The sequence below is a fragment of the Numida meleagris genome, chromosome 20, assembly GCF_002078875.1.
Source record: "Numida meleagris isolate 19003 breed g44 Domestic line chromosome 20, NumMel1.0, whole genome shotgun sequence".
NCBI lineage: Eukaryota > Metazoa > Chordata > Aves > Galliformes > Numididae > Numida > Numida meleagris.
Window position 1 is genome coordinate 4,066,424 of NC_034428.1, and position 25,442 is coordinate 4,091,865.

At 54.9% G+C, this 25,442-nt stretch overlaps 1 protein-coding gene across 4 annotated transcripts in view; it reads right to left on the reverse strand.

Moving 5' to 3' along the window:
- Positions 1–25,442, reverse strand: part of CASZ1 (castor zinc finger 1) — a 152,544-nt gene that overhangs the window by 107,804 nt on the left and 19,298 nt on the right. For 2 of the 4 annotated variants that reach the window (XM_021374630.1, XM_021374627.1), the window contains exon 2: positions 17,378–17,519. The gene's annotated coding sequence lies outside the window, so the exon portion shown is untranslated. Of the gene's footprint in view, positions 1–17,377; positions 17,520–18,300; positions 19,477–21,457; positions 21,985–25,442 lie in introns of those variants that run through there. The other 2 variants (XM_021374628.1, XM_021374629.1) reach the window with 2 other exon arrangements.

The window sequence follows — 25,442 nt, forward strand, 5'->3', positions numbered from 1 at the left end:
ATGCTGGAAGGAGAAGCCTGCGTTTCCTCAGCCTGCTCAAAGCACCACGTGAAGCGAGGGCGGCCAAGGGGAGGAGATCCCTTCTGGGCCGCGGGAGTGCGGGCAGGGAGGGGGCTCTGGTGGGTGCCCCCAGCAGTGGCCAGTCAGGGCAGCGGGGCACGGCCTTGCCTGAGATGCGTCCGGCGCCGTGCCCCTGTGGCGGAGGGACCGCGTCGGAGCCTGCAGCGGTCACCAGCTTCGGCCCCAAGGAGCCGTGGGGCTGCTCCATTAAACTCCTGGTGACCCGCAGCGGGCGCATGGCGTTGCCGCTCACAGCGAGCAGCAGCTAACAGCAAGGAGCGGGGCCATCCACACACAGCCCTGCCCTCACACAGCCCTGCCCTCCACGCTGCCCTTCCCTCACGCTGCCCTTCCCTCACACAGCCCTTCCCTCCACGCCACCCTCACAGAGCTCAGTGACAAACCCCCATGGGCCACGTGCAGTCCCCAGCTTTACGCTGCAGGTCTGTCTTACAGCCCAGCCCTGCGACCTGTATCCAGAACAGCCCTGCTGGAGGTGCACGGCTCTTTGGGGTCTTCCAAAAAATCCCCATTCTCTCCCACTTCTCATTTTTCACTTAGTTCGTGCCCCCCCAGACCCAAAGCTCCATGGTGCCCATGCACTGTCCCATCGCACTGCGCTCGTGCCCCAGCAGCATCCAGCCAAGAGCCCCCACCATGTTTCAGCTGGGCCGAGGCTGAGGAATTTCTCAACTGGGGATTTTTCTATTATTTTTTCAGAGGGGAAGAAGGAGAGCATATGAAAGAAAGGAAGGAAAAAGCCTAAAAGTAAAAAGCCCTCTGGTCCTGGCAGCCGGCATGATCGATGGCGGTGGATTTGCATGTACATTTCATTAATTTTTCAGCATGCATTTTATTTATCTATGCGCCATACATCTGCTGAAGTTTATATACTTGATAATATATAAATATAGACACACAGCAATCAATACGACATCCGCTTCGCAGAAGCTTCCATTAGCCCCCCGCCCCCTCCCCTTTCCCTTCCTCATTTCCACAACCTGCTGCCTGGGCACCTTGCGCTCTGCCATCGGTTTCCGATTTTCATTAGCGGTGCAGCGCTCCCCCGGCCCCAGCCCTCCCATTCACACAGACCGGGGAAGTCTCTCCCCAGTCATGTCAATGGGCTTCCCACTGCCGTGCCAGCACGGGGCCACAAGAACGGTGGGGACAGAGCCCACCTGGGCCAGCACCCCAGCGGGCAGCAGGAGGGAGCTGAAGACCTCAGTCCTTCGGCCGTTTGCTTCCCTACCACCTTATCCAAACTCCCTCGTCCCGCCGTATCCTCGCTTTTTGAGGTGCACTTTTTAGGGAGTGGAGGGCTGGCACCCGGAGCTCTGCGCCCAGCCTCCAGGCAGCCAGCTGTGCTGTGAACCGGGAGCAGCCCCAGTGCTCGGAACAGCCCAGCTCAGGGCACGCTGCAGCCAGATTCCCATTTCCTTCCGGGCTGTCTTCTCCCAGACTGAATTTCTCCCGAACGCCGGGAATTCACCCTGAGCGCACACCATGCTTTGTCTCCACGCTCCATTCCCAGCCTACAGCACCTCGGGCACGCTGCACCCCACTGAACGCTGCCCAGTCCCCTTCCCAGCCCAGTCCCCAGCTCTATGGGAAGGGCTGCTGCCAGTTCTCGGTTCACCTTCGCCACAGCCTTGATCTGAAACGAGCAGCTCTGTGTGCAGGGAACATGCCCAGCCCGGAGCACACGCAGCACACAGGACGAGAGCTGGAGTGTGAAAGCACGCAGCTTGCACGGCCCCTCGCAGCACAGGGAAATACGGCCGGGCAATTTATTAAAGAAGAATAACTGTTCCATTATTATTATAACTGACCACAAACAAATCAGTGCAAAGCCCGGGGAAAATTTACAAACACCTTCCCCCCCTGTTTTATGATGTAAAAAAGATGTTTTTGCAGGCGAGACTACACGGGCAGGCGCGGGTGAGCGGAGCACAGCAACTAAAGCCCAAGCAGCAGCCTGCGGGAGGACACATTGGGATCACCCCTTCCCCATCCACCGGCCACGCAACCTCCTCCCAGCCCACTCCTCTCTCTGCTCCCCGCTCTCCTGCAGCAGCTCTGTGCCACACGAGCAGTGAGAGCCAGGGAGCAGATGAGAGCGGAGGCTGCGGAGCCACGGGGACCCTCCAGGCAGGGACCGCAGAGCTTGCAGTGAACGCCAGCGCGCAGGCGGAGGTGGGCAGAGGGGACGGAGGCTGAAAGTAAATAAATGATGCCTGCGCCTTTAAAAGAATTTTCATTTATAGGCTCTTCTCCTCTTCCACCATTTCAGTGATCTATATGCAAATATGCTAATGAATGCAAATTAAGACACCACTTTTAGTCCCAATTTAATAGAAAGCATTAAAATACCTCTTTTTTTTTTTTTTCTCCAAAAAAACTACATATGCATGAAGGAAGGGCTTTTTTAAAATTTATTTTATTTTTTAATTTTTCTTTTTTTTTTTTTCTTTTTATTAACTTTTTGTTCAAGTCACATCCAGCAGCAAACACACCATCAAAGTGCTGGTGACGAGGAGGGGAAATCTGAGTGACATTTCCAGGTGCCAATTACCGGGATCTCGCTCCCTCCTGGGAGGACTGAGCTCCTTCTGGCTGGCTTTAAAGGTGCTCTCAGGTTCAGTGGAGCGGCTCTCACCCAGCTCCAATGGGATGAACCCCGCTGTCCATCCAATGGGATGGTCCCCTGGGTGTCCCTTACAGGGGACCGACAGCCCAGGGCTGGGGGGCTCTGACCACCGGGGGCTCCCAGCATCCCCTGCCCCTGTGCTCGGCTTCTTTCAGCTCGGTGAAACGAACCCAAACCTCCCCAAATCAACAGCTGCAGCGTTACGTTGTGTTAGCTACGCTGTCAGAGCCTACAGAACACAAACTCTGACTCATCCTTTTTGAAATACCCCAAACACAAATCTTTCCACTCAAGCAGAATCATGTTTTTACTAAAACTCGTTGAGATCAAAAACCGAAATGAAGGAACAGCCCAACCTTCCACAAATCCCGAGTTCCTCTGTTTACAAACAGAAAGCCCGTTTTCCTTCGAGCGCTTCACTTGGGCGTTTGCTAAATGAGGTTCCTGCACGCACCAACTTCTCACTTACAGCTGCCATTTCGTTTCACTTGGAAACCTGAGCTTGGAAACCCTGCAAAATCGAAGCGGTTGCCTTTGCTGAAGCCAACACGACGTTCAGCGCATCCGCGCGCACCGACACCGCGCTCCCCGTGTTCTGCACCCAGGCCGGGGCACGCAGGCGACTCCTGCCCCTTGCTGAATGTCCTTGCAGCCGCCCCGAGCGCAGCGTTTTCAAGTGAGAACTGTGCTAACAGCGATCGATAGGCAGAGCGAGCGACCGGCCGCGTGACACACTTCTTCCCGGATGAGACGGGGGGAGAAAACGTCGGGCGCTACGCCGGGACGAGCAGCGAGCCACCGCCGCGGCCGCAACGAGGTTCAACAAGGCCAAGGGCGAGGCGTGGGTCGGGGCAGCGGGGCATGGCTCAGAACACGGTGGGCGCTGAGGTCCTTTCCCAGCACAGCCATCCCGTGCTGGTCCCAAACCAGGCAGCGGCCTCACCTTGCCCGCGTTCCCTGCTGTGTGTCCCCGGCCCTGTCCCACGGCGCCGGCTGGCCGCCCCGCGTGCTGCAGGTAACATGAAAGCGCGGCGCTCGCAGGCTGCATGGACATGACCGGGCACATCTCCGAGTGTTTATGGCACGGAGCAGGTATTTAGATATTTACGGGGAATATGTTTGGCCGGTGCCAAACCCTACGTTTTATTGTCAGAAAAAACAAACCCCAGCACCGAAACTTGTCTTCAAATGGAAACCTGCACAGAACAGAGTGATTTCCCCATCAAACCTGTTTTATTAGATATAAATATCTCATTATTTGCCCCACGTCCTGGGTTACCAAATATTTTAAATTCAACTTTTATATTACGTGTAGGAGTCTTTGTATAAAAGACCGGCGTATCTACATACATTTAAATGACTGATTTGAATTCCATCTGAAATACTGCTCCTTTTTCTTTTTCCTACGTTTATAAAATAAAGATCCAACAAACAAACAAGCAAAAAAAAGGAGGAACGAGGCCCTGTCTGCCTGCTGCTAAGAGCTCTCCTGCCCTCAAGCACTTCTTGCTCCAGCAATGGCATCAACGAGGCGCTCACAACTCTGCGTTTTCCAGCACGTTTTCTTCCTAGACAGCTTTTCCTACCCCTCAGTGCTGCCCCTGCACCTTTGGAGACATCCCACTCACAGAAACACCTTTCAAATCTGCTCGGGATTGACCGAATCCCTGCAAACACAGAGTTCACCAGGTCAGTAAAGATCCCCAACCCCACGCTGGCGGGCAGAGCGCGGAGTACGGACCCCGAAGTGCACACAAAGCCACGACGACTCCAGCCCCAACTCCTACACAAGAAAAAACACACACTGATCTACATCCACACACGCTCCGTAGGCATATGCCCACACAACAAACACCAAGACAGAATAAAAACGCACACAAACAGCCTGATAAACACACCTCTCAGCCAGCCAGCCATACATCACCTATCCAAACCACAAGAAACAGAGCCTAAATATAAACTCCTCCCCAACAATACACAAACATCCCCCAAAAACACCACGCAGCGGACGCCTGCCAAGTATCATCACAAATGCACACAGTAAATATGTTCTTCAAAACACACAACTCGTAAGAGGCAGCCCGCAACTGCAGAGAAGGGAGCTCAATGGAAGGGCTCAGCGCCTCGCCTCAGCTCGTCCCTTCCAGAGTGGGGAAAATGGGACAGAGAGGGAAGGAGAGAAGGCAGGAGGAGGTGGGCAGGGATACGGGCCAGGCTGTCATCTGGAGATCCATCGTCATCCAGAATTAACGTGCCAGGGTTCTTTAGTTATACTCTGAATTATTTCCAACAGACAGCGAGAGCTGTGCGGGGTGCGGGCAGCTCAGGAACCCAGGCACATGCCGGAGATGCTGCACCAAGGTGATGGAAGGAAGAACGGACAGAAGGAGCTCTTCTAGGCTGCTAACAAGTTGCACCCCACAAAGGCAGTCGTGGAGCGAGGTCCTAGAATGGGGCTGAGCACCGAGGCCCCGCACAGCCCCGTGGGGAACGCATCGTAGGGCAGATGGGCACAGCAGCACCCACACCTGCACCAGAACCTCTGGCCTGCAGCCCACGGCTCCAGTGGCTGCCAGCCTCAGAGCACAGCTCCAGAGAGCAGCGATGAGCTCCGTGCTGGCCCCGCGCTCCTCCCGTGCGGATCGATGCGCCCTTACCTCGGCTCCCATACCCCGGAGGGGATGCTATGGCTGGGGCGGGGGAGGAAGAACTGAGAGCAAACAACAGCAACAGGAACAGAGTTGAGCCATTTCAATTATTCATATGCCAGATGGATTCTTTTCCTGCCCTTTTTTTTTTCTTTTCTTTTTTTTTTTTTGCTATAAAAATAAAAAGCTGGGGGAGAGCACTGATGTTTGGGGAGAGAAGGGAGGAAAACATATTTTCCCCAAAACAAAGTGCAGAAAAGAGAGGGGAAAGCCCCAGCATACCCATCTCTGTGCTGGGAGACCACAGGGAGTGTGTGAGTTTCCACTCACTGGGGAACTGGCAAAGGACTGATCTTCTGTTTTACAGGCACAGAGCAAAACACAAGGAGAAAGTGCATGAAAAAAGAGGAAAGAAGGATGGTGACAGAGAGAGAAAGGGACACGGAATGAAAGAGAAAGGGAGAGCGAGAGACAGCAGAGAGAGGGAGGGGGCAGGCAGAAGAGGGCTTTGACCTTCTGTGAAGGATATAAAAAATCCAGTAGCCTCAGGGGACACCCAACTATCTAGCATATTGCTGTTAAAATGTCTGCAAAATTTAATACACTTGGCATGCCATCTAATCAGTCCTTGGAAACCACGTTTTTTCTCCCTCCTGCACTCCAACTGTCTCAGTCCTCCAGCATTTGGGGACAAGGCTGGCTATCTGCAGGCGACGAAGTTTGCAGTGGGTTGGGGGTTTCATTCTTATTTTGGTGGGGTTTTTTTTAGAAGCAAATGGCTGTCATTTTCCCCTTTGCAAAAATAAAGTTCGCAGCGATTCCTGCACGTTGAAGAGCTGCTGGATGGATGATCACCGTGCAGCACATGGGCACGAGTGCAGGCAGTGATGGGCAGCAGGCACAGTGGTGCCAACCCCTGCATCCACGTCTGTGCACCTGGCAGCTCCTGGACGGGCCCTCCCCTTCTCTGTAGATGGAGCTTGGAAAGAGGGAAGGCAAAGGAGAAAGCACAAAGGTGGATGGGACTGAGAGCTGTCCCTGCAGGAAGAGGAGGTGCCGCTGGGACACCAAAGGGACAGGAAAGGACACGGATTCACAAGGCTGCGGAGAGCAGAGATGAAAGTTTAAATCAAGACGTGGGCCCCCAGATCCAACCCGGCTCCATCAAAACTTTGCTCAGTAAAAAAAGTTAATTGCTGAGGAACCAAATAAAAGAAACCCCACAGGCTGAAAGCTGTTCCGGGTCTTTAATTAGCCAAAAAAACAAAGAGGTTACAGGAAAACGAGGGTTTAAGAGGGGATCCCAGGAGAGTGCTTGCAATACCCCACCTCCCCTCTGTGCCGAGCAGCCCGGGGTAAGGCCAAGGCAGCTGCTCCAACAGCAGATCTGGGAGCAGCGTTTGGGGCTGCTTGCTTTTTGCTGCCCAACTATGAGAGCCCAGCCAGGGAACCTGGGGGCTGCAGCCCCCGCCAGCCCCAGCTCTGGCACTGAGCAGCCCTCCTCCCCCACCTGCACGTGGCTGCTGACCCCACGGGGCCACGGGAAACAAACTGCCCCTAGAGCCCAACCCTCAAGAAAGGAAAAAGAAGAAAAGCAAAAGGAAGTTACAGATAGGAGCTGTTCTTTAACCTGCTGAATGCCCATCCGAAGCACTCGATTTACCCATTTTTTGCTAAATTCCACCTGCAAATTGAGAGCCCTTCCCAATCCACGTGCACGCTGGTAACTGTCTAAAGCCACGCTCCCGCATCCCCTGAAGCTTGCCAGCTGCTTCTCCTTAAAGCAGCAGAAGAAACAGGATTTAGATGAGAAAAGGAGCGGTGCCAGAGAGCTGAGCTCCTCTGCCCTCACCCACAGCTCACATCTTGCCCCTCAACTCCTGCCCAAGGCAACCTGATGGGGTTTGGAGGCACACACACACAGCTCCCCTCACTCCTTCTGCAGAGGGCTTAGCAGAAGAAGCCCAGGGCCTCACTGATGGTACCCATGGCACAAACAGAGGAGGACACACGAACTGGAAGCAGCGAGTAAGAGCCCAGGGCAATGGGTCTGTGACCTTTGTTGGGAGATGGCTGTGAGCCCACTGAGCTCGGAGTCCTTCGGAGTAAAAGTTTCATGCGTGAGAACCCCCAAGTGCCTGAATCAGAAAGCAGCACCGTATGGAGGAAGCATCCGGCCCATCCTCGCTTCCAGGCTGATTCCACCCCGCTCCTGCCTACCCCTTCCCCTGGGGCCTATCTAGCTGGGAAATCACAGACAATCGGGGCGGCTGTTCCAGCCAATTTCCTTCAGGGAACCTGCAACTTCCTCCTGGGACTGTCCTGTGGCTCCGCGCTGCCTCGCAGGGGAGGGTGATGGCTGCAGAGCCGCCCACGCCACTCTCCGAGGGTCACAAATCTGACAGACGGGGTTCGGACATGACAGAGGTGGAGGAGGGTTGAAGAATGCAGTGCTAACAGTAGGAAACGCGGGCAAACAGAGGCACAACGCAAACAGAAAGAGAGGGAGGTACTCCAGCAGGCTGTAAATTCATATTTCTAATTACTTCCTCGTGTTTTTCAGCACTCCTCAGTCAAGTTTGATTAAAATTCCTTTCAAGGGAAGATGCTCCATGGAGAGCTACGACAGAGCAGCAGCTCATGGTGCTGGCACAATGCTGGAGATGGGCACCGTGCTGGGGGCAGGCAGCCCCCACCTGCAGCATGGCCACAGGGGTCACCCAGACACCCCTAGCACAGCTGCACCTGTTGTGGTTCTGGCACCAGGAGAACCCCGTGCTATTCCCACCCAAGCCCCAGAAGCAAGGCGGAATGCAGGACGCACGCAAGCGATGATACGCTGACACACAAACAACTGATAAAGAAACAAAACACAGAGCACCTTCTGTAATTACGTTGCTCTCCATCTTGTAGGAGTGCATGCAATACACAGGTCATGGCAATGAGTCCCAACTGCTCTTCAATCTTCTGCTTTCTCCCCACCCCGCCTGCACCCAGCCTGTAGCAGGGGACCCTGGGACAAGATGAGGAGGAGGAGGCAGATGAGTTCCAGCTGCACCTCCAGCCCCACGCTCAGGCTCACCGCTGTGCTTACAGCCAGGCACAGTGCTGCCCAATGCTACGCCGGTTGCAAGCAAGACGACGTTCCCACACAGCCAGGCTAGGACAGAGGTCTTGCTCTTCACTGAAAGGGCTCGCACAACGCAAACAGAAAGGTGAGCAAGGCAACGAGCAGAGGGAGACCACGCAGCTACCATGCTACACCTGCAACACTGCAACCTGAGCCAGCAAGGTGCACGCAGCAGAGCAGATGAAGGCGACCACCTGAGCTTGGGAGCAGGAACCACGTGCAAAGGGAGCAGGGCAGTGCCAGGTGCAAGGAGGCAGCAGCTGTGCTGCACGGCTGCAGCGAGCACAGCAAAGCCCTGCACCACATCCTCCCCAGTGGGAAGGTGCAGGCGCTGCGCCTGGGGAAGGAACCTCTCCTCTGAGAAAGCCGGGGCGGTGCAAGAGAGCCTCCGACTCTAAAGTCATCCAAGTTTCTGAGGCAATTAATTTATTGCTGAAAGAAGGAGCAGGAAGAACAATAAAAGAGCTTTTGTACTTTGGGTGGTGCAGGAGCATGGGAAGTCATTTCAGAGAGTAAGGAGTTGGGGGCAAACAAAAACAAAAAAATAAAAATAAACGGACTGACAAGCTTACAAGAAAAGCCACATTTTTAACATTCTTAATCCCTAGAATAAACACCCAGGGAACAGCGAGGACAGGGCTGGCTGTCCTCGGAGATCAGCAGGAGACACCGTGGCAGTGCCAAGGCAGGGCGAGGGGTGTGCCTGCAGGGACACAGGGCACAGCGCAGCCGAATCACAGCGGACGCTCACCTGGACCTTCCATCGCCCTGCTCCTACACTTCCTGCCCTCTGGATCTCACAACAAACGCACCACCAGCCACAGGCGCCCAGCGGTGCAAAGCACTTGGGGCAATGGGCCCCATTCTCCCTCAGCCAGTTGACCTAGCAAGAGCCCAGCCACACAGGGCTGTGCCCCCGGTCCCATTTCAGCCACTCCCCCCCCCCCCAAAGGGCCCTTCAATTTCCTCCAGAAGCGCAGGAGTTAAGTGCCTGGTTTTAGTGGTAGGAGCCACGTTCAGAAAGGGATTGAGTTTGCGCGTGGTGCAGCCGGTTCCCTGTTTATTAATAAGCTATTTATCATTGGTGTTGCTTTTAATACCATTTTGGCTTAATGTTGTTAATGAAATATAAATACCCGCACTAATGATGTTGGTCAGGAGGCAGCGTGGGCCACCGGCAGCTCTGCAGGAGGGAGGCCAAACCGCGGCTGTGTGCACGAGCAGCTGCGACGACGCGATGGCAGCCCGGCCTCCACACGGCCCCACAGCACAAGCTGGGACTGGGGAGGATGGTGGGACTGGGAGGGGACGGGCAGCCCCGGTGGGAGGGCAGGGAGAGGTCTCCAGTGGCTGTGACCCACCGCAGCAGCCCCAGCGGGATGGGGACCAACCCTTCCAAGATCACAGCAAACAGCTGGGGACCCTGTGAGATAACTCTCTAGATGGAGATATGTAAAAGAAGAAGTCGGATGGGTTCTGTTTGCTTAATGCAGTCACCCCACCGGCTCAGCTCCCCCCAGAGCAGCTCCCACAGGAGCCTGGGTCCCTTCGGCAACGGGGCGTTCCCAACGCCCGCACTGGGCTGCCTGCGGGGCTGGGATGGGGCAGGAGGAGCGCGCCCGGCTCCCAGGGCTGCCCCGCAGCCCCACTGCGCTCCTGGCCCCACGGCCCCTGGGAGCACGGCCCTTGGCAAAGGTTTGGGGCTTGCTCCAGGGCTGCAGGGACCTCACCCAGGTCGCTCTCCATTAGCTCGTGTCTGGCACCGTCGTGGGGCAGGGATTATGGATCTCCCTAAGGCGGCTTTTGGAAATCCCACCATGCATTGCAATTTGCATTAAAGCAGTCCCTAGAGAAAGCAGAGGACTGGATACGTGCACTCAGCAGCAGCCCCAGCCCAGGAGGCTGCAAGGCAGCATTAGAGACCTACAACAGACAACAGCATTGGGACTGGTCAGTGGCAGAGAAAAGCCATGCCCAAGGCTGCTGCTCTACCCAGCAAGCAGATCCCAAGTGGACCTTCACCACCAGCACATCCCAGGCCTCTGCAAGCCTGCAGAGCAAAGTCCAAGCCTGGTCAGCACCTGAAGACCCACTGAGGAAGCAGATCTGGAGAAGAAAACCTCTATTGCCTCCTGTCTTCAGACTGCTCTCCTAACAGCAGCTCCTCTTGCTCCAAGCAGACTCATTCAGCAGCAGGGAAGCAAGTGGTGGAGGACACCACCGAAGGGTGCAGCAGGACCGTGCCAGCAGAAGTCCTGAGCCATGGTGGGTCAGTGTGCAGCAACAGCGTGCCCTCACCACGTACTGAGCCTGGGCTCCTCTGACCCCAGGGGTGGCCGCCACCTCCTCCTGCGGAGCACCGCCACTTCACACTGCTCCTTTAAGGCGCCGTCTTTCAATTTGGTGCTCCCCCTCTCCCCTCCTCAACCAACTGATTTATTAGTTTACATCTCATAAATTGTCACCCCTCGCCTCCCCCTTCGCCCTCCCGGCTGCCATAAATCCCCTGCAGGGCCTCGTCACCCCACCGTGCGCAGCGCAGCCCCCTGCCCCCCAAAGTCACCTCTACGTCCCCAGGGAGCACGGGGCTCATTTGCTGGGGGTTTGGCCTGGCTCGTCTCAGCAGCTAATCCCTTGGGTGGCTCCTGTCAGATTATTAATTAGCTAAAGCGGATCGGCCCTGGAACAACATGCGGTTGGACTTCAGATAAAACAGGACGGCAGAGGCTTGGCGTGTCGTCGTTAAAGGGATATCATCCCTTTTTCTCCCTGCCTTCCAGGGTGGGAGGAGGATGAGGAAGAGCAGAGGCTCCCCCACACCGCTCACCCCCCAGCAGCTCACCGCTCTGCTCGCAGGGCTGGATGCTCCATCCCTCCTTCGCCCCGCGGCAGCTGAAACTTGTCCAGATGCCAGAGGAGCTTCAGGAAACCGCTTGGAGGTGCGGGGCTGCATGAGAGTCCCCTTCCCCTGGGGGGCAGGGAGCGAGGGGACCCCTCCACATGGCACGGGAAAGGCTGCGAGGAGCAGAAGCGATGCTGGAGCTCACCTCCTCGCTCCCTTCCCACTTTGGATTGTTTTGACTCAAACCGGTGAAGCTGAAATATCGAGTCACAACGGCACTAAACTTCATTACAAGCTCTTAACACAGATTACTTAATAAAAAACAGGCTGCTTTAATTGCTTTTCCCCCATTAGCATTTCTGGAGGAGAAAACTCTGATTAATTTGAAGAGGCACGTTGCCCCCAGCCCTGCGAATCAGGCCTCCTTCCCACACAGCCCTGTCCAGCAGAGCATCCCAGAGAGCCCAGATCTGCAGGGCTCCGAAAAACAAAGGGACTGACGGCCTGGAGGAACAGATGGGAGTAATGGAGTGAAGCAAACAAGGGAAAGAAAAATCCCCTCTCCTTCCTGGTGAACCCATAAAAAGCAGCACAGGGGAATGAGCAAGGAGTGGGGAGAAGAGGAGAGGATATAGGAGCTGCTTCCATGGGCCGCCTCTTGCCAAGCTCGCAGTGCTCAGTGGTTTTCTTAAATCCTGAGATCTCGCAGGTTCTGTAAGACTTTTGTTTCACCCAATATATGTACAGTGCTCACCCCCGCTGCCCCACTTAGCAGGGCACGGCAACCTGAAATGTGATCTCAGCACATCCCAAACACACAGAAATCTCAGTATTTATAAGGCTTATAACCGGGGGAGGAGGGAGTCGCTTCTGACTTCTGGAAGGACAAGGCTAGCTATATTGTTTGCTCATTTTACTTTCAAACTCACCTTAGTTTGTCCTCTCCTCTTTTCTCGTGTACCTTCTATTAATGTACAGCTAAGACAAACTCAGCAAGAATCCCAAGAAAGACACTGGGACAGATCGTAAACCGCCCTGGCAGAAATCAGGATCCTCCTGCTGGCTGGAAATGCAGCTCTGCTGCTTTACATCAGCAGATGGCTTACCTGTGGCTCTTAATGGTTAATATATAACTGCAGCAACAACAAAAAAAGCCCCAGCATTAATACATAATTTGTCAGAGGCAATATGCTAAAACAGCCTTTCCATATTCAACTCAAGCAGTGAGATAAGCCTCACCTGCAGCCCTGCCCCATGGGCCGAGCAGCAGCTCTGGAATGAACCCGGTGGAAGACATCAGAGAACAGATCCCATAAGCTTTACACTATTTCTTCATTTTTCTCTTTTTTTTTTTTCATTTTATCAATGGATTTCCAAGAAAGACAATCTGAACACGCATTTCCCCCACACACTCATGCACATACTTTGTGCTGACTGCTCCGAGTGCTTCCCAACCTTGAGGAATCCTGGCAGGTCAGTGTCCCTTTGGCTCACGCTGGGCAGGTGATGGCCCCAAATCCCTACAGAGCCCAACATGGCCCTAAAAGCAGAGCCCTGTGAGCCAGCAATCTCTGATGGGCTGTCTCATGGAGGTGCCCAAAAATATCTGCCCACAGCCCAGCTGAGAACTGCTGTGGGATCTGGCAAGGATAGGAAGAAGTGCTGTCAGATGGTTAAAAGGAATCGGGAGATCTGGCTTCTCCTCCCAGCTCTGCTTCTGAGTCATTATTAGCATAAAATCAGGTTTGTTATATCACTGACGCTTGAGTAAATAAACCAAGACTCATCACTGTGTTTTTGTTTTGCAATACCTCAGTGGGCTCCTCTCTCTACAAATAAACACTATTAACGCTCATTGCGACGGCAGGGAGATGAGGAAGGAGAGCGATAAAAGCACCTAAGACATCTAAAACCTGTATGAAGAGCAGCAGGGTGAAGTCACAGCTGTTTGAAGATACCAGCTTCCACAGAACAGGCATTTAAGAAGGCAACTCCTTCCTGGGGGACAAGACAACACGTCGTGCCCGTAGGTACGACCGAGCCGATGGGTAAGAACATCCCGATCCTCTTCTGAGGAAACAAAGCTGAGATCTCGACTCACCAGGTCAAAACTCATGCTTGCTTTCATAGCGTCATTATTTAATTTCCCAAAAGCTGGGGCGTGAAGGCAAGAAGCCTCGAGAAAGAGACGGCCATCTTCATTAGCAACAGCTCCGGGACACCAGAACACCACAAAGCTGGAGAACGACCAAAGGTGGCAATGAAAGCAAAGCCCAAACGCAGACCTGGCTCAGTCCCACCTTCTCTGGCACCGAGCATCTTTTTTCCATTTGCATTGTCGGGGCAGCATGGCCCGCTGTGTGACAGGCTGCCAGCCCTCACTTAAGCACTGGGCTTCTTTAGGGCTAAGCCGCTGCATGCACCCACACACGTGAGCTCCTCCGGCCGCGGGGCGAGCCCTGCCCAGCTGGCTCCTTGCTGCAGGAGCTCCTCACCTCCCGCACCGCAGCCAACGATCCCCCTCCGTGTGCTCTACTGGAAGTGCAAACCCAGGCCCTGCCCTCAACCTCTGGGCCTTTTCAACTCGCACAGACGTGAGCGCCAGACCCAGCCCTCCGTCTGGAGGCCGCGCCAGGCTCGCCATTACCCTAGAGAGCAGTGAGGTAAGGTGCACCGGGATCAGGCCTCTGTCCCGTGGCCAGGACAGCCCCATGGGCACGCTGTCCTCCTTCCACTTCCCCTGTTCCGCTTCCCACAGCCGCCAACCAAACATCTGATCGAAGGCCCGGGGGAGAGAGTCAGAACTGTCCAGTCTGGTTACGAGTGAAGGTCATTGATCTAGTGCAGACCAGGGATGCGGAAAACAGGGAGGGAGGAGAAAACCCTCGGAGAGAGCAGAGAGAGAGAGGCACAGCAGAGCGTGCGCAGGGAGAGGCAGCGGAAGTGGCTGAAGCGCGGTTTCACACTCCGAGACCCAAGGGCTGTTGTCAACCCGTCCTTCACGCTCACATCTTGTCACACTAGAGGTCAGGTCTCCCAAGCGTTCCTGGAGAGCTGAGCTAGCCCATATGGCAGGCAATATGTTAACAATATGGATCAGCTGCTCGTCAGGGCCTGAGCAGATGGATGTGACAACCCTGCTCTTAGCCCAGACAGGCTTTGAGCATCCTCCCTCTCCACCTCACTGAAGGGCTCTGCCCAGGAACCGCAGCCCACGGCCCCCACGGCCCGTGGCAGCCCGGCAGTGGAACACCCACCCAGCTCTGCAGGACGGGCACAGGGCTGGTCACACTGCCACGGACAGGGCCCGGCTCAGGCTCCTCGGATCGTGCTCGGAATGGAAGGGCCCCGCCACAGTCTAGATCCGGGCGACCAACTCCCAGGCAGCGTGCTACAGCAGATAGCGCGCTCAGATACGGGGATGTGGCATGTTACCACCAGATGCCACACGTTTCAGTCTAGACTGAGTTTTGTAACTGCCTGGGAAAATTCTCTCTCACAGAACGAGTAATACATAAATAGATGTATATTTTAATGGGCAAGCTAAACTCCTCCTGGCAAAGGCAGGCAAGCTGATTTCGTACACAGGCAGGTAAATTTCCACAATGATTTTGCAAGGCTGTTTCATATTCCCCAGCCCAGCTCCGAGGAAGGCAGCGCTCCCACCGCTCAGATCCCAGCACAGCAACACCCTGAGCCCGAGCTAACCCCCACGTTTACGCCTGCTACCAGATTGAAGCAAGGGCAAACACTTTGCAAATTCAAACTGGTATTTCTAATCATTTTTTCCAGGGACTTATCTACGTTTTCACTCTGCATATAAGACTACTCCATCAAGTGAACAAGAGAAAATCCCTCCCAACCCTTCTAGCTGTAGAACTGAGCAGCCACTGTGTGCTTATAAACAGAAAGTGAAACAGCAAGCACAGCCTAGGGATGGGCTCTGGAGAACATGCACACAGCCTCCATAGCCCAAAGTCAATTGAGCTTGTTTTGAAAGTAGAAGCCATACAACTTGCTCCAGGGCTGAAGAGTGGAACACAGGGATTTCTGGTCCAGAGCACGAGCGATCACAAAGCCACATGCCTGAGAGGCTCAGAGCATCTCCCTTCACTGGAGTGATGCCTGTAGAACTAGGGGAACCTCATAAAACAGCTGGAGTTCAGGGAAATATTTCTCTTGTCTTTAATGAGCTGCTGTCTCCCAGAAAGCAGCCCCTGAAGGGCACGACTGTGTAAAGACAAAGCATCCAGTAGCTGCTAGGAGAAGAGAAACATCATGGATCACTGATCTACAAGAGCCCAAATCTGAAGGTTCACCTTAGGAATTCCTAATATTGTGTCCTCCTCTTGGCTCTTGTCTCAGAGGTGCTGCTCATCCCAGGGCTCTCAATACCACAAGCTATAGCAGCAGAAAGCAGTAAGGAAGGTCATAGGACATGCTCCCTCTAACAGGAAAATGGACCCAAGCCCACAGAGTGGATTCCTCATCAGCTTTTCTACTCTTCCTCCTGCATATGGGGTCTCTCTGACATAGGGATGTACAACAGAAAACTCATCTGCTGCACTCGAATCTGAAAATTTGCATCTTCCTTCTTAAAATGTCAAGGATCCTCACAGTCCAGCACCCCATCCCCCGTGGGCAGAGCTCCAGTTTGGGAAGTTCCTCTCACACTGGAGGCCTGGCAGGACACATGCCACTGCTAAAAGGGGACAAGCACTACAGCGGCTCACAGAGGGATAAAAGCCAGATTTCTCTACATTAATAGTTCAAAAATCAAGCTGTCCAAATAAAGCATGCCAGACCCTGGAGGAGTTTCAGCACAAGGAAGGTGTGGAAAGGCACAACTCGCCCATATCCCATCCTGCAGCCCACTTTATTTACTGGCAGGTTTGCTGAAAGCACTCAGTTCTGTAGGCTCTGAGCACGTGGCAAGCACTAAGCCCTGCTGAGCCTTAGAGGATCACGGCTGTTACTCTTTATGATAGGACACTCAGAACATGAGTAAATTCCCCCGTGTCGCATACAGGATGGACAGAGATAGTGAAGGCCCAGGTCAACATCTCAGCCTCGTGACTTTTCTCCTCTTCCTTCCTGCTGAGCCAATACAGCTCCTCCATCCTGATCCTTCCAGCTCAGGTCTCAGCCTTATCTGTGACTCACAGCAGCTCTGGACACACTACATTGCTCAGCTATCATTTATGGCACAGCAGCAAAATCAGAGGAACGCAATGATACACCTTCTCCACGGGCACCTTTAGGTTGAAGATCTTCAATGAGACACCACCATCCACAATGGACACAGCGCGGAGACAGCCCCTAATATTACCACCACCCTACAGGTCACAGAATGCTTTGGGTGAAAAGCAATCTTACAAATCACCTAGATCAGACACAACATCATACGCTGGGATACCAGGTATCTCCCAGACCCTCAAAGCATTGGGAAAAGTTACATTATTCTCTATTGTTATCCTATAGCTGCTTTCTTCCAAGCCATGCTTTGCCATACCTTTCTTTGTAGAGAAGCTGCAACAGGAGCCAAGCGGTAAAGAAGGTAAAAAAGCTTTTAGAAACGAAGTTCCACCCCCACAAAACTCTTCTGAGTTTCCCACCGTGACCACAGACGTCCTGAAACTCCTCTTCTTCTGCGTGACAAGTCAATCAGAAACCGTCCCACACCATACTTACCCAGGGGACTCCTGTGGCAGCCCGCCCCAGCAACAGGGCTCAGCTCATCGTTAGCACTGCCACCAGCTCGTTTGGAAGGCGCTGGCTAAGGGGGGCAGTTACTGGGACCAGCGTGTTGCTGTGTCAGGGCTCCTATGTCCATGCAGAAACAAGCAGCGAGGCCAGGGGCTACCTGTAAGCCAGCTCAAGCCAAACCAACCCCACCCATCATACACCTCTGACCCAAATACTGACTGTATTTCTTCCAAACTTCATAGGCCAGAGATTTCCCAGGAACTCGAGTGGAGGCTCTGGAGAGCAAAAACCACTCTAGTCAAAAACCACTCAGAGAAGAGAGATCAATCAGAAGTCAGTACCTTGCATTGAGAAGTCACAGGCTTCAAGGTCCATTCCAGTGTACAAAGCGGGGAGAGAAGTCAGGATCTTTGTTTCGGAGGCAGTCTCAGGTGAAGACGAGGAATTTGATGGCTTCTCTTCACTTGGTGAAGTCTCTTCGCCCTGAAGAGAGATTCAAAAAGGAAATGAATATTCCCTACCGAGCAGTACCAGAGCCCAGGTGAATCACAAACACAAGCAATGACGCTGCCCTCAAATGCCACAGCCACCCACAGATCTCAGCCCTCGGCTGCTCGCAGCACCCAGCAAGGCAAGGCGCCGCACACCCTGCCCGACATCGCATCCCGGTGCCCATCCCAACTGCGCTGCCACCAGCTCGGAGACCGAGGCACCGGCCCCTGGGTGACCATGAGGGGACCACCCGGTGGGCCACGCGCTCCAACTTTCCCCAGAGAAAAATCCAGGTCAAGCAGCGGCAGCGGCAGCCTGCAGTGCTAAGCCACTTACTGAAAGCTTCCCCCCGCCAGCCCAGCGCCGTGGCACACGTGAGGCCGCGACGCATCGCTCCTCGTGGGCAGCGCGGAGCTCGGCCTCGCACGGCCCCGCCGCGGCGCTCTGCTCCCCAGCCCCTAGCACGTTACAGACAGAACCACGCCAGACAAAGGAAGAATTATGATTTCCAGTTTAGCAAGGTACACGCTAATTAAGTGACTTGTCAAAGGTCACTTGGCAAATGCGAGGCAGAGTTGGGAACCAAGCACAATCTCACAGATTTCGGTCCAAAAGCCAGCCAACACAAGTCCCTCTTCCATGCGTGTTTCCACCTCTGCCACAGGTTTCCCCCCTCTCCCTACTCTCCCTACACAGTGGAGACGCTTCCCTTTCGTTTCCTGCATCGGAGGAAATGGATAAATCCACAGATTGAAAGAACGAGAACTTTTACCTTACTTCCAAACTTAAACCGTGCCGTAGCTCCGACATGTGACAGGAGCTCAGGAGCTTTGGACTCTTCTGGGAGGTGGGACTGCTAGACAGGAGGATTTGGGTGATGTTTGTGTCATGGTTTTTTTGTTTTTTGTTTTTTTTTTAAAAAAAAAAGTTTCCATCAGACAAAAATAAAAGAGGCAAAACAAAAGAGGGTTGCGAGATCAATCTGTGATAGGTGCCGGGCCAAAGAAAATGGAGCCAAAGGAGTCAGCACCCTGTAACCAGCAACCTTTGTGTCAATTTAAGCAAATATTGTGGCGTTTCCATGGCAATCCCTGTTTTGAATATCCACTACACTCACTTTTTAAAGGGCTTTTCCTGTTTGCGTTTCAACTTCAAAACCTGTAAATATTTTCAGCCTTAACAGATCCCTACCTCCCCCAGCGTCTGAAAGCAGATACTATCGGAGCCGACACGAAGCCCTCTGCCTGCAGTCCCCAGAGCTGTGAAAGCTCTCAGCAGAAGCAAGCAGGCAGCATCAGGGCCAGACCCCATCCCGCTCACACAGCGTTCCCAGGAGCCTGCCCCCGGCTTCTCCAAACCAGGGAGGACAACGCAGCCCTGCACATGCACAGCGCTGCCAGCACGGGCCCGAAGCTGCAGGTGTGCACGAGCCCCTGCAGCTCTGCCAGCTGCGGCCGCCTCTGCTCCAGCTTCAACCCATGATCCGGGCTCTCCTGCATCCATGCGACCCGATGCTGGCAGTCACGGTGATTTACGCCACATTGCACCATGTCCAAGTGGGAACGGTGAAGTCAACTTTGTCCTCGCTTGCAGCTTGGCGCTGGGCGTGAGTCCTCCAGCGCACTGAGCAGCAGCTCGCAGGATGCCCGCGCTATCACCCTGCGCTTGCTCCACCACAGCAGAGCCCACGGGGAATGCCCAGCTGGGACGTGCCCTGGCCGGGTGCCACTATCACCTGTCAGATCTGTGCCCAGCTGCTGACCCTGTGCCGGAGCATAAGAGCAGCTCGTGCCACGCTCCCCATGCCCAACGCCCAGCACGCAGAGCTCCGGCCCCTCCTGCTGCCGTGGGAGCGCACTGGTTAATTCGGAGTTTCCTGGCTGAGATGGATGGGTGCCAGGCCTCAAATGTTGGCTTAGTGTAATTTTTGGGAAATCAATTTCCTTTGTTGTTTTTTTTTTTTTCCTTCGCCTTTTTTTATTTAAAAAAAAAAAAAAAAAAAGCTTTTCTCCCTCTTAATTTAAATGGAAAAGTCAGAGTATTTGAATGAGCGCCAGCGCAGGGCCATCCATCCCAGCACTGCAGCTCCCACGAGCGCTGCTGTGCATGCAGAACCACCACGGCCACGAACACGGCGATCCACAGCCGTTATGCCAAGAGGCACCAGGGCAGCACCAACCACATCACTGCTCCTCCTGCAGAGCCGGCTGCTTCTGCCACCGCCGGCAGCTGATGCGCGATACCTGCCGCCCTGGCCCACCTCCAGCTCAGGTAATTACATCCCACAGCAGTTTCAGCTGGATATTTTAACCCTTTTTCACTTCCGGCCCCGAACGGCTGCACTGGGAGTTGCTAAAGCACTTTTCAGATCCACCCCGGATGTGAGTGCGCGGAGGGAATTCGGCACATCCCTGCGCGGAGCCCGTTGTGCAGCAAACAATCTCCTCTGCGCACACGTGGGGACAAACCCTCTCACACATCCCATAATAGTCCCAAGAACGATGCGTGAAGCTGGGAAAACAGCCTTGGCACGGTGCACCTTGGCAGCCGCCAGCAAGCTGGGAGAAATTCAATCTCAGTGGCGAGGCTGACGGCACAGCCCACTCTACATGGAGCACGGTGCCACCAGCCCCACAGGCAAGGACGTGGTCCCTTCCTTGCCCTGTTATGCCTCGGCTTTGCCCACGGCCACCCAACACGTAAGGAAACAGCCCACTGCCAGGACAGCACCGAGGTCCCCACGCTCGTCAGCAGGCTCCGTCAAAGTTCTGTTCTGCAGCATCTGCTGGCACCTTTCAGAAGGTTCTTGAGCAGCTCCTCACCCGCTGCAAAATCAGTGCAGTTTCATCGGCTTCAGTGAAGTCATGCCAACTTACACGAGTTGAGGATCCGTCCCTCCGAGGTACCGGAGCTGCCAGTTCTTCCTTGGATAATCCCCAGGGTGATCTCATGGCAAGCAGCAGCACAGGCCCAGCCAGCTGGGCAGGCTCCGCTGCGCTCCCCTACCACGAGCAGGGCAGGTGGGCAGAACATCTACAGCTCCCACCCACCTCAGACAGAACCCAGGGTGAGTTCCTCCAGCCTTAGGACGCCGGTTTTCTCCCACCTCCACCCCAAGGAATCATACAATCCCAGAATCAAAGTTCAAAATGGCCACTAGGATCATCCGGTCCAACCATCAACCCACTCCCACCGTGCTCAGTAACCGTGTCCCTCACTGCCACACCTTCAGGGACGGGGACTCCACCACCGCCCTGGGCAGCCTGTTCCAAGGAGGAATACCACGGATGTGCAGCAGCCACAGCCCCCACACCCCCAGCCCCATGGCTGCAGCCCCACGGAGCACAGGAGCACGGCACGGCTTCAGCAGGCGTGCACACCGCGCACAAGAACTTTCCGTGCTCCGCCCTCACAAGTCCTTCGCTATCCCCCCAGAGCAATTTTCTAGGCAACAGCGCGGTTGCATTCCCTTCCCTATCTCCTAATAAATATCATGCTAAGCAAGATGAGTATCTTCTTCCCAGACCAAGCGGCATGACCCACTTTCTGAATCAGGGCAGATGCAATTGGGCCCTGGAGTCCTGGACCCCTCCCAAAGCAGGAGATTTTGTAACAATTACAGCAAGAAGCAGAAGGAATAGAAAAGTAATAAGTGATCAAAGAGCGTGGGGTAATTATTGCTCCTCGCCATCCTACATGCTGGCATTTTCCTGGGACACTGAAGCAACAGCCCCATGCACATCCACACATCCCTCCTCCACTGCCCTACATTCCTCAAAAGTAACAGGTCCCATGTCAGGGGTCGGGGCCCAGGCCGGGACAGCTGCTGTTCCCCCACCCTGCACAGCGATCCCAACCTCCCCCTCCTCCCTTTCCCCTCCCCAGTGCCAAGCAGGAGCTGAGGTCCAAACCCACCAGCACGAGCCCACCTCGAGTGGCACAGTCCTTGGTCCCAGTGGTGCCACTCTCCCTTTGGAGATGCTCCATTTGGCCCAGGAGCAGCTCCACGTCTTCCCAGAGGTGGCTGCGTGCGCTCAGACTCTGACCCAGTGGGCATGGAGACAATTACCAAGAGGTGGGGAGAACGTCAGCAGCGCTTTCATTGCTGGAACCCACAAATAAAACATCCCTCCCACAGGAGCACAGGGCTCTATGGCCAAAAGCACACAGAAAACCCCGTGCCAAAGAGGTCCAGTGCATCCAAACCGGTCCTGCTCGGAGCTCGGCCCCAGGGCACAGCCTCACAATGCTGGGCACTGCCACCAGCCCAGAGCACTGGGTGCAATGGCCCACAGCCCAAGGGGACGAGTCCTCGTGCCATGGATGTATGTGCTCCACTCATTGTCACAGCAGTGCCCACCTGCAGCCAACTTCCTTGGCTGACACAGTGACACGTGAAAGCCATTTCCACAACCATTTCGCTTCAGTTAAATGAAATAAGTTAACTCAAAGAACTTAAGGAAAAAAAAAAACAAAAAGCCTTTCACCCAAACTTCAGAGATAAAAAAAAAAAAAGGGGGGGGGGGGAAATCTTCATCTTAATTCAAAATCCTATTTGATGTGTCGTGGCACGAAAATGTTTTTCACTGCATTTTTTCAGTGTGATCTCATGCACCCTGCAACCAGGGTACGCCCAAAACACCAGGTATTTTATGGGACACAAACAGAGCGCAAACATACACAATTAAAAAAAATGGGATTGGTAAATATTTAAATTAATCAGAGCTGGCATCTGTGCAGCCTCCCCTCCCTGAGAGAGGGATGTTTGCAGCTCTGAAAACAGAACAGTGAATGCTGTGACCTTTTCCACGGCGCTCGCTGGGGCAGCGCGGGCACCTCCTGGCCGCCGTGCAGCAACGGGGCTGGGGTCAGGGCAGCCCCCATATGGGGACAGGGCTGCTCCGAGCTGTCTGCTGCCCGGCTCTGAAACGTGTGGGTTTTGTTGGTTTGGGTTGTTTTTTTTTTTGGTTTTTTTTTACTTCTTTTTGGTTTAATTGTTGGAGTTGATGAAGCTGTTTGCCAAAACACAATCGACTCCAGGGAGCCAGCTTACACAAAAAGGGTGTGTCGGCAGCCGGGCCGGGCAGCCATGGAAACCACCAGCACCTCTTTGCATTTGCCCAGGTGAAGGCAGAGCTTGGCGGATGGCTTTGTGCAATCAGCAGAGCTGCGAGGAAGCGTGCAAGCACAGGGCCTCGGTGCAGCACACGCACATGTCCCAATGGTGGGGGCATGCGGCGTGAGCCCCCGGGCACGGGCACGTGGTTGGGGCAGTCTGCCCCACGAGGGCGGGCGGCCAACAGGGCCCTGCCTGCATTCTTCTCAGCCCTCAAAAAGAAAACAGAGAATTCCGCAGAAGCAGTGGCTGCAGAGAGCAGCACAGGGCGGCCGGTGCCGTCCGGCTCCTTCCAAGTGCTGGGCCCCTCCTGCTGCAGGGAGAGTGCTCTGAGCAGCTCAGATGGGAGAACAGCCCACTGCCTGCTGAGGAAAGCACGGTGACAACGTTAAAGGCTGTCTGGGTGACGGGGTTTCACCCTCCCTGCTGGGATGCACAGAAGCAAGCAGAGAGCACACAGGCCCCTCTGGCACAGGAGCACCGGGCTCCATTCAACCTGGAAAGGGTCATCCAGCACAGGCAGCCCCCAGGAACAGCTCAGGCTCACCCTGAAAGTCTGCAGGGCAGAGGGGGTGTGTGGGGGGGGGGACACAACTCCCCTCCTCTGGTTCAACGTTGTGAAAATCTGATCTCAGTGCTTGGTCCCTGACCAAGCCCACAACAGGCTCTGAAGCTGCCCCAAAGCCACCTGTGCCCAGAGGCACTCGACACCCATTCAACACATGATGGTTTCACAGCCCCATTTCCCAGCTGGCACATCAGCCCCTGCCCGCACAGCAGGCACCAGCAGCGCTCTAGGTGGACACTGCCAGCTCTGCACAGGGCTCACGTGGGCACCGAGGTGTCTCTTGGTGCAGGGGAAGAGGGCAGCTGCGGGCAGCAGACCGCTGCTTTATGATGTGCAGCACGGGGCAGGATCCTGCCCCAAAGCCAAGCACTGCCCACAGCCCAGCTGAGCTCCAGGGGCACCCGGCAGGGCCGTGCCGTGGGCAAATGCCGGTAAGGCTCAGTGGTGCGTCAGCCTTTCTGGCATCAACCTCTCCAACTCATTCAAATATTTCCCTTTTTTTTTTTTTTCTTCCTAATTTAATGTTCCCTATAATTCATCTGTCCCAAAAGATAATCAATAGAGGCCGTAATGAAAATTTGAGCCATATTTTATGATCCGCTGCAGGAGAAAGGGCCACATCAGCAGGACGAGCCTTGGCTCCCAGCAGCATTCCGCGCCCGCTCGCCCGGCCAGGGCCCCTCTGCCCGGCACCTGCACCAGCCCCACACCCTGAGTGGGCAGCGGGGAGGAGCGAGCGCATCGCGGTGCTGTGCGGATCCCACAGCACAAATCCCACGGCACTCCCAAGCACCTCCAGCTACCGCTGTCCCGGTGCTCGTGCAAGGCCAAAGCCCCCATCCTGTTCCCGGCAGCCCCGCAGCACCGATTCCCAGCAGCGGTCCCCGTCCTCCCTGCAAAGGCTGTGGCATATTTCATCGCCTGAAGCTGCCGCGTCCGCAGGGAGCCGGAGGTAACAAAACTGACCAAAGGAAAAATATCCGAAGCGAAAGGCCAGGGTGAGGAATTTATAACAGTAGCTAAGGCAGCAAAAATACAAGCGCCTGACCAGAGGCTGCCCTCCCGCGTGCAGAGGGCAGGAGGCTGCGGAGCGCGGCCAGGAGCCACCCGCTTGCTGAAGGCAGAGCGCTGACACCGGGCGCCCCAGCAGCACTCTGGGCACAGGCTAAGGGCCTGCAGCCTCTGCTCCCTGGTGCGGGTGGGGGTCCCCGGGCCATGCCCTTCTCACACCAACACAGCCCAGGGGCACCGCACGGGTACCGCCGTGACGCCACCCCCAGCGATGCTCTCAGCCCTGCTGAAAGGTACGGATCGATGGCCTCGGAACCTGTAACCTCTGCTCAGCAGCAGCCACGTATTTCCACCTTTCCTTTCTCTGGGAAACTCAGATAGAAACCAACTTAAAAAAAAAAATAAATCAGTACAACAATATTCCAATTAAACCTCGCTTCCAATATATAAGCGAGGCGACCCGCTTGCAGGATGCGCGACTCTCATTCCAAGGGCTGCCGCTCACTACATAACACAGCAGAGGGGAGCCGGCCCCCGCAGAGCCGGGAGCAGCACCGCAGCGTCAGCGAGCGTGCCCCTCCTGCTGCACCCCAGGAGGGGTCCCTGCACAACCCAGCGCCCATGCAGAGCGCACAGCGATGCACCGCGCCCGTCGCAGTCTCTGCCTCGCCCCAGCTCTGAACCGGTGACCCTTACTAATATCATCCAGTCCCTTGATATCCTCGGGGAGCAATCAGCACATTTTATTAACCCGGCCAATTTTAGAAGTGCACACGCAGTATTCTGGTGACTCGCTCCTGCTCTGCATTACGGGGCCGTTTCTCCCGCACGCCGCTCAGCGCGCTCCGGCTCCCCCCGGGCACGGCGCGTACCCGCTGCCTGCAGACACCGCTCGGAGCATTCCTGCCGCGAGCTAACAGAAAGCCTCCGAGATCCCCACCACCAAATCCATTTTTTAAAATGACACGTTTCCACCTATTGGTCCCCGGAGTGAACTAATTGCTTTTGCTAGTTTTAAAAGCCGGAGTTATTTCACTGAAAAGAAATGAGCAACTGCACGGGAACTCGGGGACAGCCTCGGGTTTCTGAGCTGAAATCACCGCGGATGCAGCCATCTCTGCAGTCCAACGGGGGACAGCTCTGTTTCACGGGGGAATTCTTCACTTTGCAGGGATGCAGGGACAACAAGGGGTTAAGGAAACCTGACCAAACACGGAGC